General features: G+C 46.4%; 2 protein-coding genes and 1 long non-coding RNA gene across 4 annotated transcripts in view; 2 read left to right on the top strand and 1 right to left on the bottom strand.

The window, feature by feature from the left end:
* CACNG3 (calcium voltage-gated channel auxiliary subunit gamma 3) overlaps positions 1-21,534 on the top strand; it is a 67,845-nt gene that overhangs the window by 6,564 nt on the left and 39,747 nt on the right. The window lies entirely within an intron of this gene.
* Positions 5,023-8,251, top strand: LOC310664681. Its single transcript, XR_014505034.1, has 3 exons — positions 5,023-5,849; positions 7,240-7,324; positions 7,998-8,251. It is a non-coding gene; the product is annotated as an uncharacterized lncRNA (long non-coding RNA).
* ERN2 (endoplasmic reticulum to nucleus signaling 2) overlaps positions 16,395-21,534 on the bottom strand; it is a 269,302-nt gene continuing 264,162 nt past the window's right edge. Inside the window, exon 23 of the transcript XR_014505006.1 lies at positions 16,395-16,404. The gene's annotated coding sequence lies outside the window, so the exon portion shown is untranslated. The remainder of the gene's footprint in view (positions 16,405-21,534) is intronic.

The raw sequence follows: 21,534 nt of genomic DNA, 5'->3' as shown, positions 1-21,534 counted from the left end.
TTGAAAGAAAAGCACTCTGTACCTGCTCAAGCTCACTAATTATTTCACAAGCTCCCCAGCTGCTAGATGCGAAAAAATAAAATAAAATAAAATAAAAGCTCAATGTTGCTCCTCTACTCCCATCAACCGTTCAGATGAACATCACAAACTATTTGCATGTCCGTCAGAAAATTCACCTGCACTTGGAAGCCAGCCAGAATGACCAGGAGAAGTTACCGGTACATCATGAGGAGCAAATGAGGCAATTGAGGAGCATATGACCCCCCTCCCAACCATCCCAGTGTGGAGGAGCCCTATCATTGCAGTTTAATTAAGGGATTGAGGTGGAGGACTGAGTAGGACTAAGATGCATGTGGAAATGTTGTTACCACACACACACTATGGTGGTGCTACTGCTGTCAAGCCTGTGGTTAAGCTGGCATTATACACACACACACACACACACACACACACACACACACTGGGGGGGGGGGATTGCATGATCTAAAGTGCCTTCAATAGAAAGGAACGCCGTTCAGTGGCAAAGTATCTGATTTACATGCACTGTGTCCAACTTTGAATCCCTGATATCTCCAGTTGGATCTGGAAGAGACGCCCTGAATGAAAGAGAGCAGCACTCTGCCTGGAGAGACACTGCCGGTCAGTGTAGACAATACTGAGCTCAATGGACCAAATGGTCTGACTCAGGATAAGGCAACTTCCAATGTTCCTAATCCTTGGAACATTCAATACCAATAGACTGGTAGCTATTCTATTTTACTTATTCCCGTAATGTATTTTTCGCCCAGTCTTCCTCACAAATGATCTCAAGGTGGGTGAAAATTCCCTCGATGTACAGGACAAATCTATTTAACAACAAAGGCATGTAAAGCCACCAGGATTCCTGACCCACCTACCTTGCATGCAGAAGATCCCAAGGGCATCTCTATGGCTGGGAGAGATCCCTGCCTGAAACCCACAACTGCTGCTGCCCATCACTGTCAACAGTACTGAGCTCTTTGGGCCATAGGAATGCAGCTTCCTATGACCCCAAGTTCTTACAGCTACAGATCCTTAAGAACAACAGATTATGTTTCAGAACTCCAACAATAATATGGATTAAAATGGATGTCCCCAAATGCCTCAGCAAAGAAATGAGGTTTTGCCTGGAGCTGGAATAAAAGAAAGTCCATGTCAGACATACCTCTGAGGGGAGGGCGTTCTACAAGCCAGGGACCATCACAGATAGGATCCTTATCAGGCTCAGAAAAAGGTTTAATTCTTCCACTGCAGGGTTTGAAAGAGCTTAACCCTGACTAGATCAGCGCTGTGCTCTTTTACTCTATTGCAGGGATATAGACTTCTATTGGTGTGTAGCAAGGGTGGTTTTTTAAAAACTGAACCAATTTTTATATCATTGCAGAAAGACATTTTTTTTTTGTATTTTTAAAAATAATTGAAATATTACAACAGTTCATTCAGCTTTTTAACTCTATTATCAAGCACTGCAGTTTTGTGTTCATTGGGTTAAATAGTTCAGTTATTCCGATTATTTCAATCAAACATTGAATATTATGATATTATTCATTATGAATTTATATAGCCACCTCATGGAAATGCATCTGGATGCAAGAATTATCCTTGTCGTTCTCTGAAAAAACAATATAGTTCGGATTCTGTCCAAAATATATACAGTGGTATCTCTGGTTACGTACTTAATTCGTTCTGGAGGTCCTTTCTTAACCTGAAACCGTTCTTAACCAGAGGTACCATTTTAGCTAATGGGGCCTCCCACTGCTGCTGCACTGCCGCCACCACCATGCAATTTCTGTTCTCATTCTGAGGTAAAGTTCTTAACCCGAGTTACTACTTCCGGGTTAGCGGAGTCTGTAACCCGAAGTGTTTGTAACCTGAGGTGTTTGTAACCCGAGGTACTACTGTAGGGGGGAAAGTAGATGCTGTGAGTTTTATTGAAACATGCTGTCTAAAATCTCTTCATGGAAAAATATTAGTGACTTTTAATTTGGGGGGATCACCACATATTTTGGCAATAGTACATTTTGAATTGTTTGCAGATCCAGTGTTATATATCAGTTTGAAGCTTCACATCAAGCCTCCTCAGCCTCCATGATCCCTAGCTAGCAAGACCAGTGGTCAGGTATGATGGGAATTGTGGTCTCAAAACATCTGGAGGTCCGAGGTTGAGGATGCCTGTTTCAGATGCACTCCTTCAGATCGCTTTTGATTCATTCTTTTGTCTAAATTACTGAGCGAGAGGGTTGGGAGGGATTTATATGAAAGCAAATCGGGGGGGGGGCGGGATGTGGCAACATCAAAAGGAATAGAATTTCCCAATATGTGATTTTTGTGAAGCTATTTATATGTGTCAGGGGTTCAGGAGCAGAGGCACAGGAAAGGGAGGAAATAGAGAGCGAGGGGGAGGAGTCCGAAGGAAATGTCAGCAATGACAGCGGTCCGAGGTCTCTGAGTCTTTCCAGTGAATCGGATGATTCACAGAAAGGGGCTCCCATGGTCAGGGCAAGGGGGGTGCCCAGGGGGACACCCCAGGAAGAAGGGGCCAGAGGGGACTCAGAGAGCAGCAGTTGGAAATCCTGACCAGCGTCCACACCAGAGTGCAGTAGGGGGGAGGAGTCCCAGGCATCGGGATCAGGCGGCGCGCTGCCAGCGGGAGAACATGAGGGAGGATTGACCACGCCTCCGTCGGGGAGCGAGGAAACGGTCAAGAGGAAGGTGGAAGGCTGCGCGCGCGCGCCAAGTTCAAATGTACAGGAGGGCGGCACAGTTGGCAGCCCGGATAGGGAGCCAGGTCCTAAAGCCCGCCGAAGAGAGAGGGAGGAGTCAGGGGGGTCAACGTCTGCGTCGGAAGAGTCCAGGAAGGAAGGAACCCCGGGGGGTAGCAGGACCCAGAGGAGAAAGGAGAGACGGAAGAGGTGGAGTAAGGCTAGAGTCTTAAACTGGTGTACAGGGGGCGGAGATTCAGATGGAGCTTCGCCGGTCTAAACCCTAGACGTAGAGCTGGGGCGCTGCGGCTTGGAAATGGAAACTGTACTTCAATAAAGACTTTTGTACATTACCACCGGCTAGCGTTGGTCCTCTGTGAGCTGGGACCAGGAGCCAGCTCTGACAATATGCAATGGAGTCGGCAGCCTTCCCCAACTTAGTATCCTCCAGATGTTTTGGACTACAAGTCCCATCTGGCATAGTCAGGTTGGTCTGTAGAATACTGGGTCTGATGGGAGCATTGCTCTCTGGCTATGGCTGATGGGAGATTGATTGATTGATTGATTGATTGATTGATTGATTGATGCATTTGTATCCCACCTTTTCTTCCTCCGATGACCTTAAGGTGGCATACCTAGATCTCCCCCGCCTCATTTAATTTGCACAACAATGCTATGGGCCAGGTTAGGCTGAGAGGCCATGTTTGGCCCCCAAGATCACCCAGTGAGCTCCATGAATGAATGGGGGGGGATTTGAACCCTGGACTCTCCAAGCTCTTAGTCCAGCACTCTAGCCATACCACTGCACTAGCTCTCTTTTAGCTATCAGCCTCATCTTAATAAACCCCCTCTTGCTCTGCAGATATACTAGGTGAGCACCATTTAGTAGTTATTAGATATTTAAGTGCTGGTCTCACATTTCTTCCTAGGCATTGGTTTTCATTTTATTTTAAAATCTAATCGATTTTGTAGAGGAGCTAACTGCAAAGTGTATCCAATTATAGTATTTATATGGATTACGAACCCCCCCCCCCCCAAAGAAAAAAGTCTACTAATTTTTCCCAGATGTAGCATGCAGGCATTGCCCACACTTCCAACCTGTGTCCTTGGCATTAAGATATATTGACTATTTTCCCCAGACGGCATATAGTCAGATACCAGCAATACAATATTCTGAATATAACATATATTGAAATAAATTTATTTCACATTGAATCCCCCCCCCCAATGGGACAGGGAGCTTTCAGCCATCCAGAGTTGTGGCTACATAATTCTAGACTTAATTGTCTTGCAGGAGGCCCCCTTTCTATGGGGTATGAGTACATTACACACATTTTCCCCTTCCCCATCCCCTGCCACGTCATTCCATATTTTTGCATTTTGTTTTACATTGCATGTTTTTATCTAGTTTAGTATAATAGGTATGCTTAGTTGGGGAAGGAAACTTCAAAGCAGTTTACAAAAAAGATAAAACAATAAAATTATCAATAAGGAAAAAAATAGCAAAAATAATTAAAATTATGAAAAGTTTTTTTAAAAAACAGATTAAAACTTGCACCAGCTTTCTAAGCATCTGGGTAGGCTTGTCTAAACAAAAATGCTTTTAGCAGGCTCCAGAAAGAGTTCAGTGAAGGTGCCTGCCTCATATCAATAGGCAGGGATTTCCAAAGTGTAGCTGTGCCCACACTAACAGATCGATTGCCTTTACATTCCTGATACATTAGAGAGAAGAGTTTGTCAACCCCGATATTTATAAAAGAAATACTCTGAGCATGTGCAGTTTCACATTCAATTTTATTTTTTAACTGTTTTTATTTCATTCTGCAATATATAATAAACAAGAATGGTGACATTTCCATCATAGCACCATCATAGCTGCAGTATTTCTGGCTACAGCCCTGCACATGGAGCCTGCCACACATCATCCACTGAAGTGAATGGAGAATTCTGCGTGTGCAGACATTTTGTGGCCACCCAAAGGGCAGGGAACCTCAAGACTTGAGGTCAAATGCGGCCCCCCCATGCCTCTCTATCTGGCCATCAGAACTCTCCCCAAGGCACAGCCTTCGCTAGCCACAAGTGGCTTTGCCTTGCTCTGATGTGTCCTTGAACTCTAATAGCACCTCTTCCTTGTCTGGATGGAAGATAGAGTGTGGTGGGTCAGTGTGTGTAGAAACTAGCCCATTGTACAAAGCTAAAATGCTCATTCGTTGTTCTGCCCCCTTTCCCTTCTGGCTCCACCTACCATGGGCATCTGGCCCTCGGAAAGTTGCTCAGAAGGCAATGCAGCCCTTGGCCTGAAGGGTACCACTGGTGAACATTCAGTTCTCTGGTTGCAATGATGTGGGTCTATAGGAATGTGGTTGTCAGAGGTCCTTGCCGTATATACCAGCCCTTCCATTGCTCAATTTTCCTCTGGCATCTCCCCAGCCCCAAGCTAAAGTTCCAGGGAGGAAACCCTTTCGTTTGGGCTTCCGCCATGAAATTATTATTGCTTTTATTTTTGACTGATTTGCACAATACCGTTCTAATCACACGCTCAAAATGTTGTACAGTAAAACCAAATCTCGAAAGCAGCAGGAAGGATCACCTGCCACCAGCGAAGCACTTAACCAGCCTCAGGCACCCCAGGAAAAGCCCTCGCAAAGGCCCAATATTATCCACTGTTTGGGCTATAATGAACCAGAACTTGACACGGATCCAGGCTTGGGGGGGGCATGGAAGGTGCCAGCGGGAATCCAGGCTCACTCCTTTGATTAAGGCGGCCTCCCGCTGGGCTAAAGAACAGCTCCTGCCCGATAACTAGCGCCTTATCCCTTTGCTCATGTATATTGACAGAACTCAGCAATGGGTCAATAACAGGCTGCCAGTTCGGCGTCTGCTTGAAGACACACGATCTGAGATTTCTCTACAGCATTTTGAAAGATGGAGGAGAAGCGGAAGACACAGCAGACTGCCAGATTGCTCTGGCCTTTTCAGGCAGGCTGACAACTCCTGAAACATTTCTGATGACACTCCATCACCCTCACTTCCTCTAATGAGTGCCAAAGAGTTTGGGAACAAAACGGGCCCACCACCCAAAAAGAGGAGGGCACCACAGGGCTCCTGTTCCAGGCTGACTCTTGGGAGGTGGGCATACATGGCAACATTTCATTTTCTCAAATGTTTAGAGTCTTCTTGTTTTAAATCCTCTCTCTCTCTCTCTCTCTCTCTCTCTCTCTCTCTCTCTTTCTTTCTTTCTTTCTCTTCCTTTTTTCTTTCTTTCCCTATAAAATTTAAATGATAGCTAGAGGTATATACTCCAAGTTTTGCCTAATGGGCAGGGATTGGATCACTGCTAAGCCTCTCTGTAAGAGTAAAGCTGAACACTGTATCAATCTCTGAGAAACAATTGTGCTAGAGGAAGATTTAAAGGAGTGCAATTGGTTGTCACAATCTTGGCACTGACTTAGAATGGAAGGCGAAATGCTGGGAGGGGGAAGAGAATTGGTGTTGCACAGGGCGCTACTGGAATTTGCAAGCCCAAAGTCCTCCACTGCTTGTTGAGGATGACCCTCTCCCCCACTCATATGATGTCAAGACTGGTGGGGGAGGACTGGACAAATTCATGGAGGAGAAAGGGCTATTGAAGCCTCCTATCCATGTTGGCTATGTTCTGCCTCCACAGTTGGAGGCTTCTGAATACCAGTTACTGGGGATTGCGGGTGCAGAGAGTGCTCTTGTGCTTCTGTCCTGCTTGCAGGCTTCACAGAAATGTATCTGGTTGGCCACTGTGAGAACAGGATGTTGGACTACAGCCTGATCCAGCAGGCTCTTCTTATGTTCTTAAGGAGATGAGAGGGGCAGAGCTTGTGATTGCATAATGTGCCTGTAAAAGGGGCGGCATAAGTCAAGAGTATCCCTCGAAGTCAATGAAGGAGGAGCCCTACTTGAATGGCTGCCCCCTGCCTGAAACTAGACTGGCCAGGGACATGAGAGAACAGGGCTGCTGACCCTTTAATTGCTTCTTTTACACAACTATTAAAGGCATGGGAGCCCTGCACTCTGTTGCATCAGGACGTTCAAACCTTTCTAACCTCAAAGCCACAATGCAGAAGAGTCCCGTTCTGCAGCCAGTCACTATACAGAAGTGTTCATCATCCCTGGCGAGGAAACAGTTGACCAGAACATAGTATGGAGAGATGCTCTTCTGCCCCATGTCTGGAGAACTAGGATTAAGTGAGTGGGTACTTTAGTGATGGGGCATTTGATGATAGGCAGCCCTGTTTAGGGAAGCCTTTAATGTTTAACAGACCACTGTATTTTAATACTTTGTTTGAAGCCACCCAGAGTGGCTGGGGAAACCCAGCCAGATGGGTGGGGTATAAATAAATTATTATTATTATTATTATTATTATTATTATTATTATTATTATTATGAAAACTTTGCACAAGAAACAAAAATACCCAGGAGCCAAGGAAACTTTCCCCAAAAAAGGATGGGGGAGAAAGGGTAGATAGATAACAGTTGTGTTCTCAGACCTTTTACAGGTGCTGCGATTCCAGACTTCAAATATAAATACTCTCAAGAATCGGCAACTCCAAGGACAAGAGGACCACCACAGGTAAAAAGCAGAGCCTTTTGCATTCCTCCCATCTCTCCTCCCCCCCCCCCAACCTCTGCATGTCTTCCCCAGCCCTCCCATGCAATGCAAACCAAGGCATTCCACCTTACCAACCCCACACCCTGGCCCAGCAAGGTGCAGCAGCATCTCCCACAAGTATGTCCCGTGCACAAAAGCAGGGGATCTGTTGACTGCCGGGCCCCAAATCTAGATCAGTTCTTTCACTATGCACTGGCACAAACAAAGGGGAGCCTGGTACCATTGTAGGCGAACTATCTGCTGGGTCCTGTTTTTCCTAGCAGGATCAGAGCCAGGGGACATGAAGGCCAAGCTCCAGGGCCACTCCTTGGGGCTTCTGGGTGAGGGCTGTTTCATTGGTGACAGCATCTCCCTCAAGAAGAGGCTTTTGGGATGCAGACCCCAGGCCAGCTGCCAACAGAAAGAAATCATAGAACTGTAGAGGGACTTACAAGGGTCATCTAGTCCAACCCCCTTGTAATGCAGGAACCGAGGCTAAATGGATGGAACCTGGCAGATGATTATCCAACCTCTGTTGACTAGAAGCACGTGGAGGGCAGGACCCCCCTCCTCTGCCACTTCCCCAGGAGTTGTCTGCTGCAGCCTCTTCTCATTGCTCATTACTACCACTAACCATCCCTATATTTCTCCACAGGCAACCAGGCAACCCTTTGCACTCACGGAGGAAAATGTGTTCTCCACTCCCCAGTGCCATAGAGGCCACAAGAGAGGCCTAGAGCAGCAGCAGGTGACTCATGAGATGCCAGATGTTCCTCTGTGGGGTCATTACTTTCCCTGCTCTCGCATGAGTCCTGTCCCTTTCCGGAATGCGTGAGAGACAGGGTCGCAACCAGAGCAGCTGTACTCTATGACACTGCCAGAGCTCACTCTGCCATGGATGTCGTTCAATAAAAGACTTTATGATTTCAGCATTGCCTTTGTTCTTAAGTGAATGAGCTGGTGCCTCCAGCACTGCCCCCTTCTTAGTCACCTCACTGGTCTTCCCTATGGGACACGAGAGGAGGAGCAGGAGGTGTGCCACCACAGCAGAACTGGAGGTCTGCATGCTGGCTGTGGGTCTTGCTGCTGGAGTATTGTCAAAAACAATGGCCGATAGGGCTACATTCTGAATACAAGTTGCTGGAAACCTAAGGAAGGAAGAGTGCTCTTGTTTTGGGGTCCTGCTTGGGGGTTCCCTTTGAGGCATCTGGTTGGCCACTGTGTGAACAGGATGCTGGACTAGATGGGCCATTGGCCTGATCTAGCAGGCTCTTCTTAAGTATTTGTGTGTGTGTAATGGTTCTAGGGGTTGCTCGTGCGTAAGCCGGTGCTTATCTCCCCGGCTGGGTGCAAACACCTGGCTGGGTTGCCTGAGTGAACCTTTTCTGTCCGGACAGCCACTCACCCGTGGCTGACTCAATCGCTGGCAGAATCCGTCAGTGGGCGTTTCTTAAACTTCTTCCACAAAGAAGCTCTTTGACGCCTAGTCTCCTCCTACTCTCTCTGCGCGAAAGCCTTCTGCGTAAGGAGGGTGTGGGACCCCTACTCTCCCCGCTGGTCCCAGACAAGGAGTCATGGGACCGCCTCGCCAATTCCCCCATCTGCCCCCCCTTCTCCACTGGTGCTACGCTGATTCTCTTCCCCAGAAGATGGGCTGCTTCTCCCAATCCCTGGACGCTCTCTGGAATCCCTCTGGCTTTTGCTCTCTCCCTCCGGCACTGATGGCGGTTCCCTGACAGTGTGTTTTAATAAAAAATAGGACAGACCCTAAGTCTTCCATTCTCCTCATGTGGTTGTTGCCAGTGTGATAAGCCAGCCGGCAGAGCTGTATCAGTCACCCTCTCTAGAAGGGCTTCTGGAGAGGATGCCCTGCAAATGCTGGCAATAAACTGAAGTTATCCTGAAATGCAAGGGAGGTGCATCTAAAGTATTGGGCATCCCAGGATTGGCACTTGACAGGGGGAGGCCATTGGCCATTGCATCACTCACCCGGATTGCCTGTGTCGCACTGTATTCTCTTGCAGGAGCAAACTGAACACCTTTTGTGGGCTTTTGTGGGCTGAAGATGTGTTGTTCCAGCTGAGGTCCTTCCGTACTGAGCTGTGTGGCTAGATGATTCATGTGGAGCTGAGGAGAACAGGAGGAGGGCCACAGCTCAGCAGCAGAACATCTTGCTTTGCATGCAGATGCCCCAAGGATCAATCCCTGGAATCTCTCAGTAGGGCTGGGAAAGGCTGGAACCCTGGAAAGCCTCTGCCAGTCAGTGTGAACAATATTGCTGTAGGTGGCTGACACAGAATAAGGCAACTTCCTGTTTTGTTCCTACATCATGGGCTAGACTAATTGCAAATCTTTCTGTTGTGCGGCTGTGTGGCGCTTCTTTATTTAGCATATATTTGTTGTTTATTTGTAGTTATAGTCCACCTCTCACCAAATGGTCCTGGGGTGGGATAGGAGAATGTCACAATTCAAGCAAGCACAATTTTCAATCAAAATACAGGTCTGGCAAGGCATGAAGGGGGCTGCAGGCCACGACGAGAAGGGGGAGGAAGGGCCGGTGCAGGGAAACGACAAAGCCTGGCTGCCAACCAGCAGGGGCAGCAGCCAGGCCAGCAACCAATAGAAGTGCCCAGCCTGACCCTCCCAAGGCAGCTATAGCCATAGAAGTGGTGCTAGAACTCCCAAATGGGCACCCAGTCCAAGTGGAGGGGCTGCTGGATTCTGGCAGCTCGTGTAATTTCTTCAGCAGAGACTTCGCTCTGGAGCACAAGCTCCACACACCCCACACACCCCAAAAAACAAATACAGAGCAGCCAACATTAGCAGCACAGCAGGGCACAGCAACACAGGAGGAAGAAAGGCACTCACTCAACCCATCATCAAAAAGCATGCAGGGACCAAGTTGCACTTCAGAGGGGTGGTCATTCCACAGCCTGGGAGCCACCATGGAAAATACATTCTCATTCAATGAGGAGCCCTGCATTCTAGTTCTGCTCTTGTTATTTTTCACCCAAAATCATTGTGTGCAAGACATTGGAAGGGAACCAGTAATGCAGTGGTGAGAGCTTTGGACTAGGAGCTGGAAGACCTGGGTTCAAGTCCCTACTCAGCTATGAAGCTCAGCAGGTGATCTGGGGCCAGTCACTGCCTCTCAACCCCAACCTACCTCACAGGGTCGTTGTGGGGGATTAAATGAGGAGTGGGGGAGAACCATGTCTGCCACCTTGAGCTCCTTGTAGGAAAGAAAGGTGGGATATAAATGCAATAAGTGAAATTCGTTCAAGGCTGGTACTCAGGTCTACTCCCTTTGATTCCCTGCATCCCTGCTATCCTTACACATTGCTCAAAGAGAGGAAATGTGTCGCTGAAAAAGGAGGGCACCTATTTGCATAAAATTTGCATGTGCTCATCTAGATGTATAGCTGCAAGTTGAGGAATAAGTGCTATCATTTAAATAGAAATTATTTAAATGAATTCCACCATCATTGGAACAATTGTGGTCTGCGCCTGCTCAGGGTGCCTGCCCAACTGATAACTGTTGATAAGCAACTTCAGGGCTCTCACCCGCTGCCCATACTTAGCCTTCACTTTCTCCTTCTGCCGGACTTGCACATTTTGGCTGGAGTGTTCCATGCATGGTTAATGTGGGGGCAGCGCTGGTGCGCAATCTCATGATTGGTGGGTTGCCAGGTACACTGTGGGAGTGTCTGTCAGTCGTGTCTCTACAGCTATTTTTGCACTTCTTGCTTTGCTCTCAGGAGCATGTAGGACTGCAACTACAGAATGCCAGCCATTAGCTCTGGCGTGGCAGCCACAGGCAAGCTGGAGCCATGGGAAATGCTTAAGAATCAAGCTCCATCAGAATAGAAGAGGGGGGCTTTCTTCCAAATAAAGCAAGCCAGTGCAGAGCAGTGGCAAAGAGTCTGAGAGTACAAGGTTCCCAGAGTTCAAATCCCATCTCAGCGCCTCTTTTCTTTTCTTTTCTTTTCTTTTCTTTTCTTCTCTTCTCTTCTCTTCTCTTCTCTTCTCTTCTCTTTGCAAACAAGTGTTTTGAGATTGCATTTGTTTTTTTTATTATTGATACAACAACAAAAAGGAAAACACAGATACAGAATTACACACAAGAATAGCAATAAACACAACATTTTCTTAACAAACAATAAAACATAAGTTGGTCTTAACACTATAGACCCGACCTCCCATCTATTCCTTACTTCAGTTTCATATTACTAATTGCCAATACACACTTTTTATCATAATTTAACTTTTTCTTAATATATCTTAACTCTTATGTCTAACTTGCAACAATTACTGAAATTCCTCAAATGCTGCAGCAGAGTTTAAACTACTGTAATTATATTTCAAATATTCTTTGAAAACCTCCCGTTTTGAAACAAATTCCTCTTTCGGTTTATTCTTCATTTTTTCTGATAGACCATCTAATTCGGCATATTCTGTCAGCTTTTGGATCCATTCATGTATAGAGGGAATTTCAATGCTCTTCCATTTTGAGATTGCATTTGCAAGTGCAGAGTTCTTGAAGCAGATGTTACATCCTGTTGAGTCAACTCAAAATAGGACTGTGGAAGAGAGGGCTGTTGAAGGCTACTAGCCATGATGGGTATGTTCTGCCTCCACAGTTGGTGGCAGCAATGCTTCTGAGTAGTAGTCACTGGGGATCACTGGTGGGGAGAGATCACTTGTGCCTGGGTCCTGCTTGTGGGCTTCTCTTTGAGGTATCTGCTTGGCCACTGTGGGAACAGGATGCTGGACTAGATGGGCCATTGGCCTGATCCACCAGGGTTTTCTTATGTTCTTATGACCACATTTTGTCCACATTCACCTAATACATTCCCAGCTCCATGATACCACTTTAAACAGCTGTGCTTCCCCCAAAGGACTCTGGGAACTGTAGTTTGTTAAGAGTCCTTAGAGTTGTTAAGAGACCCCCCCCCCATTCCCTTCCCAAAGCTGCAGTTCCCAGAGTGGTTTAGCAATCAATCCCTCTTCACAAGGAATTTTGGGAATTGTAACTGTGAAGGGAATGAGGGGAATCGTCTAACAATTCTCAGCACCCTTAATAAATTCTTATTCTTATTCCTATTATTAATCATTTATACCCCGCCCATCTGGCTGGGTTTCCCCAGCCACTCTGGGTGGCTTCTAACAAAAGATTAGAAATACATTAAAACATCAGTCATTAAAAACTTCCCTAACCAGGGCTATTTAAATAAATAAATAGCAGATCCCATTATGCTTTGGTGGAAGCCATGGCTGTTTAAAGATGTATGATACTCATAGAATCATATATTAAATGCAAAGTGTGAATGTGGCCTTTGTGTGACTTGATGGACTGCTGCTAAGCGCTGATGATCACTTGGGGATTCTAGAACAGCATTCCCCAACCCGGTGCCCTCCAGGTGGTTTGGACCACAACTCGACAAACCTGCTGTACCTGGAACTGGGTTTGGAAAGTGCAGCTGAATGCGACAAAGCTGTGGGCAGCCTGAAGTAGCACCATCCACCTTGGGCCTGCCCAGAAAAAGTGAAAGACTAGGGTGATGCCTGCTGTTTCTAGGATCTCTTCTCGTTGCGAGAATTTTGTGGGCAAGTTTTTGTTTATTTTGTTTATTTTGTTTAAGTTGTCTGTCGTTGCTTCAGTTCTTTGTACACTGCTTAGATATATTTTTAAATAACCAAATCAAACTCCCATCAGCCCCAGCCAGTGTGCTGTCTTGCAGCATGCTAAAAGTGTTTCATAGAAGCAAGGAATGGTCAAGTTGGAAGGGACACCCCCCCCCCAGGGTCATCTGGTCCAGCCAGGAATCACAGCTCAAGAATCCCTGACAGATGGCCACCCAACCTCAGTTAAAAAAACCTCCAAAGGGGGAGAGTCCACCAACATCTGGGGGAGTCTGTGTTACATTGTCAGACAGCTCTTGCTGTCAGAAAGTAATAATAATAATAATAATAATAATAATAATAATAATAATTTATTATTTGTACCCCACCCATCTGGCTGGGTTTCCCCTGCCACTCTGGGCGGCTTCCAACAAAGATTAAAAATACATTAAAATGTCACACATTAAAAACTTCCCTAAACAGGGCTGCCTTTAGATGTCTTCTGAATATCAGGTAGTTGTTTATCTCTTTGACATCTAATGGGAGGGCGTTCCAAGGGCGGGTGCCACTACCGAGAAGGCCCTCTGCCTGGTTCCCTGGAGCTTTGCTTATCGCAATGAGGGAACCACCAGAAGGCCCTCAGCGCTGGATCTCAGCGTCTGGGCAGAATGATGGGGGTGGAGACGCTCCTTCAGGTATACTGGACCGAGGCCGTTTAGGGCTTTAAAGGTCAACACCAACACTTTGGTTTACTCAGGTTTACTCAGAATCGCCTTTCTTGGTATTTGAATCCATTGGTTTGGGTCCTGTCCTTTGGAGCAGCACAAAACAAGCTGGCTCAATCATTTCTGATAGTTAGATGTTTCTTCAGTGAACAGTGACAGTTGGTGGCTACTGAGAACACCCCCACATGTATTTGAATAGAAGCTGAAGAAGCGGGGGTAGGTATCTCCAAGCAGATCTGCTAGCTTTGGCAGAGATGTGTGTGTGTCTACGAAACTGATGTCACTTCCTAGCACTGTTAAGCCGGCTCCTTGTCTGAGGTCCTCCCAACCCAACACTCTTAGCTTTTATTTTTTTCAGATTGACAGCTATCCTGAGAAAGCAGGCAATGCCTACAAGGCCCCACTCAGAGGGGACCCCCTGAAATGAATGAATCATCTTTAGCCATGTCACTTTGATGGGTCTACTTTGAGTAGAACTAGCACAGGATGCAAAGCTTTGCTCTATCCCCACAAGGAAACCAACCCTGTAGCAGCTGCATGTCCAAACTGGAGGGGGGGGGATGGAGGGCATTCACCTGTACAGAATAGAAATGGGTGTTGCCTCAGTTTGACTTGCTATCTATTTATTCTATTTCATTTTATATCCTACCTTTTTCTCCAAGGAGCTCAAGGTGGCATACATGGTTCCCAACCACACCTTTCATTTAATCCTCACAACAACTCTGCAAGGTAGGTTAGGCTGAGAGGCAGTGATTGCCTCTACCCAGTGAGCTCCATGGCTGAGTTGAATCCTAGTCTAAACACTAACCACTATACCACACTGTCTCATTTGATGCATGAGCTTTGCCATCAGCCTTCTCCACTAGCAGCCTGGATGCCTGGCTGACACCCCACCCCACCCCACCCCCCAAGGTGAAAAGATCATAGGCTCAGTCTGTACGTAATACTAAAATTGCATTACAGTGGTACCTCGGGTTACATACGCTTCAGGTTACAGACTCCACTAACCCAGAAATATTACCTCGGGTTAAGAACTTTGCTTCAGGGTGAGAACAGAAATTGTGCAGCGGCTGCAGGAGGCCCCATTAGCTAAAGTGGTGCTTCAGGTTAAGAACAGTTTCAGGTTAAGAACAGACCTCCAGAAGGAATTAAGTTCTTAACCCGAGGTACCATTGTACAGTTTAAAATAAAATAAAATTTTAAAAAATTGTCTACAGGTGTGATTAGCAGCAACAGAGGTGATCCTTCCCCAGCACCCAGAGCAGAAATCTTCTTGAAGCCAAAATTCAGAAATTTGGAATTTTGCTTATAGATTAGCCTCAGCCAGCTTGGAGGATCAGAATTCCAGGAAGGTCGTAGATGCATATGCAAATGAGGTGGTTGTGACATCACCAGCTGCACGCCACTTTGCTTGTTCCATCTCTCACCTCACATACATCAAAGCCCCTTTAGAAAGTTAGTGGTGTAAGAGATCGCCTTGTATTTGCACTGAGGGTGTATAGGAAATGCAGTGGCCTGGTGGCTGCCTTGAATTGGGGTGGAGAGAGGACCAGGGGTGTTGAAATACAAGAACGAGAAGCTGAAGATTCCATATGCTCTCCCCACCACCAAAGAATCCTAGAATTGCAGGGTTGGAAGGGATCCAAAATGACATCTAGTACAAACCCACCCCCCTCCTTTGCAATGCAGGAATCGCAGCTAAAGAATCCCTGACAGATGGCTATTGGACGCATACAAAAAACCCCAAGAACCAGCGGAGATTCTGCCAGAACAGCCAGTTAGGGGCCAAAGGCCTGTCTGAATGGCACGGGGGAGTGATCTTTCCCTGCCAGCAAAAGGAAAGCAAAGAGAGGGCAGCCGAGTCTCCTGTGGAAGGGAATTCTACAATCTGGGAGCAGCCACTGAGAAGGCCCTGTCCAGTGTACTCACCAAGCGTGCCTGTGAAGTGGGTCTCCCCAGAAGATCTCAAAGCCCAGGCAGGCTCCAATATGCTCCTATACAGCCCTTCAGATAGCCGGGACCCAAGCCATATAGGGCTTTATATTGAATACTGTGCAGAAACAATAGAATCATAGAACTGGGGGGTACCCAAGAATCATCTAGTCCAACCCCTGCAATGCAGGAATCAATGCTAAAGAACCCCTGACAGACAACCATCCAACCTCTGTCCAATGAAGGAGAGTCCATCACCTTCTGAGGGAGTTCTACTAGAGCCTTTTCACATGTACTACTGGCAAACCAGGTGCCCCCCCATCTGGTGCAGCTGGTTGTTCCTGCCTAAGTCAGCTGTTGTTTCCTTGTGCCATTTCAGCCACCTTCCTCTGCTGTTTGCTGAGCTGCTGTGATGCCATGGAATGCTCAGAAACATTCAAATTGCTTGAGTGATGAGTTGGAATATTGGCAGCTTCTGTGATGTTCAAAAAGAAAAGTCCACGCAGCAGGAGGAACGGCATGCTGGGGCAGATGGCAGTTGTCGTCTGAAAACCTCTGGCAGGCACCTGGTTGGGGGAGGCTGCATCTGAGCTTTGCTGTGATGGGCTTGTCTTTCCAGAGGGGTTGGTCTCCTTGCTAGGTGCTTTTTTAAAAAAAAAAAAAAATCGTGAGAGCTGAACATTTGTGGTTGCATGACATTTGGGTCGCATCCACACCATACACTGAAAGCACATTTAATGCATGTTTGAGGCACATGGCTTCTCCCAAAGAATCCTGGGAGAACTGTTGTTTTACCCTCCCCCCCCCCCAGGGCTTCAGTTCACAACACCCTGAACAAACTACAGCTCCCATAATTCTTTGGAAGGAAGGAATGCTGAATGTGCTTTAAATGTATGGTCAGGATGTGATCTGTGTGCACTGCACCTTTTCCAGTTGGGTGAGGCAATACCAATCTTCTGTTTGTCATAGAATCATAGAATTGTAGAGTTGGAAGGGACCCTGAGGATCATTATTCTAGACCAACCCCCTGCAATGCAAGAATATACAGCTGTCCCACACAGGAATCGAACCTGCAACCCTGGCATTATCAGCACCATGCTCTAGCCAACTGAGCTATTTCAGTTCTCTTTGTGTTTGTGCATTAAGCATCATTCATATTCTTTGTGTTTATAGCATGTTTGTTTGTTTGTTACTCGAGAGTTTTCCTTGCATTATTTAGTGTCAATATTGTTTACAGGCAAAACTATCCTTTAATCCTCTTGAACTGATATTTTTTGTGTGCTTGGACAATGTTCTGAGTGCTATTTTTACGTGGGAAAAACAGCATAGAAATTAAAATATAATCAAAAACTGACCCAGTATTCCTCTGCAATAGGCAAAGGCACCCCACACAGGACTAGTGCCAGGTTTGGGGGAGAGACAGGTCAAACTGACCTCTGGTTAGCGGCAGAGAGAGAAATTCAAGTTGGTTTGCATTTAAAGGTAAACATGCCCAATTCACACTTTTTGAAACAATACGTGAACCAAAACACAGAGCACCCTTCAAAATTCACACTTTGCCAAATTTTTCAGTGCCATTCAAGCAATATGTAGGAAAATGCATGCATTAGTAAGAAGACACACAGAAATGCATTTTACTAGGGGGAAATGGCTTTGCAAAATTTGCATAAAATGTTTATGAATCTTCACTGAGATTTTTTTATTTTTAATAACAAACTGAAGTGGAAATGTGGAGAACTGAATTTAAGATTGGACAAATGAAAAATGGAGAGAAACTGGAACTGATAAAATTCACCTCTCTGTCTCTTTGATCCCCACACCCTTCCCCACACGCCCAACCTGCTCCTTCTCTGCTAAGCACCAGTGCTCACTGCTGCCCACTGCCAGTCACCCCATAAGCTAACCATGCCAGGCAGAGATGGCTAAAATAAAAAAACAAGCAGAGAAGAGATTAGCAATGAGGCTGCAGCATCTGCCCTCATGATTGTCCTCTGGGCTCATTCTGAAATTGAGTCTGCCACATTTCACATCAGTTCATATATTTTTAAAGTCCTCGGGGGGGGGGGGGAATCACTGTGCATTTTGTATATGCAATTTTGCCTAACGGACACCATTTTTGCAAGCACTTTCCCTGAGTATCCCGCCTTTTAATGTCCTTTTCGCTAATATATCGCTTTCCCTTTATACGTGCATTTTGCAAGCATTTTCAGGTTGAAGGACTGCATTGCAGAATCCAGTGCACCTCTTGAAGAGTGGCTCACTACTTTCCCAAAGTGGGAGTCAGGGAGGCTCACATTAGAACATGAACCAGCCTGAATTTCTCCCACCGCCACCACTGCACCCTCATAATATGGTCTCTCTTTCACTGCAGCTTTTAAAACAGAAGTTGGATGGCCATCTACCAGGGACTCTTGAGCTATGGTTCCTGCATTGAAGGGGGTTGGACTAGATGACCCTTGGGGTCCTTTCCAACTCTACAGTTCTGTGTCAATGAGATTCTGTGATCAATGAGGTCAATGAGAAGAAAGCCACGTGGTTCTCTTCCACATTTCTCACCTTCGGGCTTCCAGGACAAAAAGCAGAGCTCTCTAGGCAGAACAATCTTCATTTTGAAATAAATTCCAAGCGCTGTTGTTTTCTGATCCTGCGACCCTTTCCAAGGTCATCACGAGCCCTGGCCACAAAGGCATCTTTCCAACATCACCCCCTTTGCCGCCGGCATATCTCTGGTCAAAACCTCTCATGTGGAATTTAGACTCCCATCTCTGGCAAAGGCTTCTTTCTCTTCCCTGCTCATTCAAGAGCAACTATCTCGCGTAACCCACTGTCCTAGATTCCAGGGATGGGAAACTGTTGCCAAGTTTATTCTTATTTAATGGGAACAGCTTGGAGGTGAATGGGAAGTGGCATATTGTTCCAGTCCTGCGAGCGGGGAGTGGGGGGCAGGGATGGTGGGGGGGCAGGGCTGCCAAGTGCACAATTATATTCCCTCGCATTTGTCAAGGTCCTCTAGGCATGCCTGAGCTATGAGCATTCGCTGTGAGATGGTGCTGTTTGTGAGGCAGTAGCAAGACATGGCACTTGAGAGCAATGGTTGAGTCAATGGGTCTTCTGGTTGATGCTTCTGTGCCCAAAATGGCATTTGCTGTGGCCTGGCTTGGGTGGTTTTCCCCCCTTCGATTGTGCATTTCTGCTTCAAATCACTATAGAAAAACAAAAGCTTGGAATCAAACATGGCTATTATTATATTGTTCCCAAAGTTGGGTGCCTCCCCCTCTCTCTGTTGAGCAGCAGCAAGAGTCCATGGGGGACCAGGCACTCACCCAGGGTCTGTGTCCCTTTGGAGACACAATGGAGACTGTTGTAGCTTTAAGAAACATGGTTTAGTCACCTATTTAAACTTTCGGTCTGCATGAAGGGAGTACAGATCTTACGGCATGGTCATTTCAAGAGGGGGTTGGCCCCGACAGAAGGTAGCTGGAGTCCAAAGCATCTCTCCCAGCCAACCTTCAGCCAGCCTTCCCAAGATGGATGCTACTCTTTCTTCTTCCTTCTTCTTGCCAGAACCTCTTGCTTAAAAAAAACCTTCTCTTTTCCTGTCACCCCACATCCAGTTATCCTGGCTACCTTCCAAACCCCCAGTCTCTGTTCACATCTCAGGGCAAGAGGGTAGGACAGTTCTCTTGCATTGCCAATGGCTCTCAATGTGTTGTTTCTTAATGGCCCCAACTTGGCCAGGTCATTTTGTGTAAGCTAGCTCAAGAATTCCTCTGCAGCTTGTATTTCTCCCTTCACATCCCCAATAATTAAAATCCTACCTTTTATTAATTTCTAGGGTTTAGGGGAGGTCCTAGCAATAAATGTGGAGCAGATTGGAAGCCAGTTCTCCAGAGGGTCCCCTTGCCCAAATGCTACAATCTTCACTGGAGATTTTCCTAGAAGACTCACCACCTTCTCAGGGACAAATAATACATTTCATGTTTCTTTAACAATAAAAAAAAAGCAGCTGCTTGCATGTAAGAAGGGCTCTATTGGGGCCAAGCACAGAACAGAAAAAAGTGCAAATTTTGCAAGCTTGGCAGTGGGGGCCAGAGCAGAAAGAGGGAAGTCTTGTTTTATTCTGCAAAGAGATTTGGACACAATGTTTGGAGTCTCTTGGACTCAAAGGCTGCAGCAATGGAAAGAACAGGACCCCCTTGGGATGTGAATGCTCTGCACTCTCTCCATCTAGATGCAGGTTGTATATATGGGTAAATAAACCATATATCATAAAAGACACCACAGTCTCTGCTCTGCCTCATAGCCCAAAACGAAACATAGACTCTGCTAAGCACGCCTGGTACCCCTGGAATCTCGCACTGCTCAGAGATTGGGGTGACATGTAACAGCTGCTTCCAGCTGTGGAGACAGAGCATAACCCTCGTGACTGGTAACCCTCAATAGCCATGAATTTGTCCAATCCTCTTTGCATTTGTCTAATCCAGTTCCTTTCAAGTGAGAGGAACTAAGCTGAGGACCATGGGCAACAAACGATGGAGCTTACCCATCATCTTCCGTCAGCTCCTTGGCTCTTTCTTCTTCTATATTGTTTTTGGCTTTTCTAAACTACCTTGTGTAGGTTGTAATTATCCCACAGATTCCAGGATAGGAGCATGATTCACTGTTGCAATGTAGACTTTTCCATGTACGCACACACATGCACACACACACTTTTTCATTTCTTAAAAGATCATGGTAGGAAGAGCTCCTTCTGAGTTTCCAGGGACTGCTTTAACTGGCCAATTTCTATCACCTGCACCTTTTCTCTTTCACTTATGCAAAAAATCACACCCTCAAGTGCGTTCTCTCTCTCTCTCTCTCTCACACACACACACACACACACCACACACCCCTCCATCCATTTGCACACACCAGCAGCATACTCCAGTCATCCAACTCACAGACAAGTGCCTTTAACATCGTTTATTATTACAGTATAAGGCTTTTTTGAGTAGAGGTTTGGAAGGGGGCATGAGGCTCCGCATCACCCAGAGATCCTGATGAAATCTAGTGCAGAAAAATAATAAAAGGCAGGAGTGGGGAAGGAAAATCGGGGAAGTCAGCTAACCTGACTGCATTCTTGGAGGGATGAGCAACGCTTCATATTTTCAGATCCCGTGGTTTCTTTCAGTGTCTGGTTTTTCCAGTTTCAGTTCTCCACATTTCCACATCTGTTTTCAATTTGTCTTAAAAAGCCCTCATGAAAATTCACCAGCATTTTAGTGCACATTTCTCCTGATAGACACATGTTTGAATGCAATCTTCCCTAGTAGACTGTTGCACGCCACCCAAATATCAGAGCGGTGAGAGATTGCAGGGGCTCCAGGCATTTACCCAGGGTTTAGTTTCCTTGGAATGAACGCCAGCAGAGACTGAAGTGTCTTTAGGATGTATGGTTTATTTGCACATATATACAACCTGAGCCTACGATGGAGGGGCTCACGGCGTTAGCACCCCAATAATGCTCTGCTTCTCCCATAGCCACAGTCTTGGATTCCAGCAGAAATCAGGCATGGCTCTCACTCTCATGCTTCTCCCTGCAGCCTCCTTCTCTCTCACACAACTCTGGCTCTGGCTTTTGTCCTTCTAACTACCAGCCACATGAGGGAGTGGGGACACTCATTTGTCCTCTGGCACAGAGCCACTTCTTTTGTTACCTTAATGACCCATACTTAGCAGAACATTACCAGGCTGGCCTGGCTATTCCAGCAATGGAATCCCTGCTAGATCCAGGAATTAGAAGGGGGGCTCAGGCCTACAGCCTAACATCCCCCACCCTCCAAACTCACAACAATACACATTTTGCAAAGCAACTTTCCCAAACATAGGTATGTTATTTTCACAAATATGTGCATTTTTGTACACATGATTTGG

The sequence above is a fragment of the Podarcis tiliguerta genome, assembly GCF_965153285.1.
Source record: "Podarcis tiliguerta genome assembly, chromosome: 14".
Classification (NCBI taxonomy): Eukaryota; Metazoa; Chordata; class Lepidosauria; order Squamata; family Lacertidae; genus Podarcis; species Podarcis tiliguerta.
Note: the sequence above shows the minus strand (reverse complement) of the source record. Positions and strands in the feature narration are given on the sequence as shown.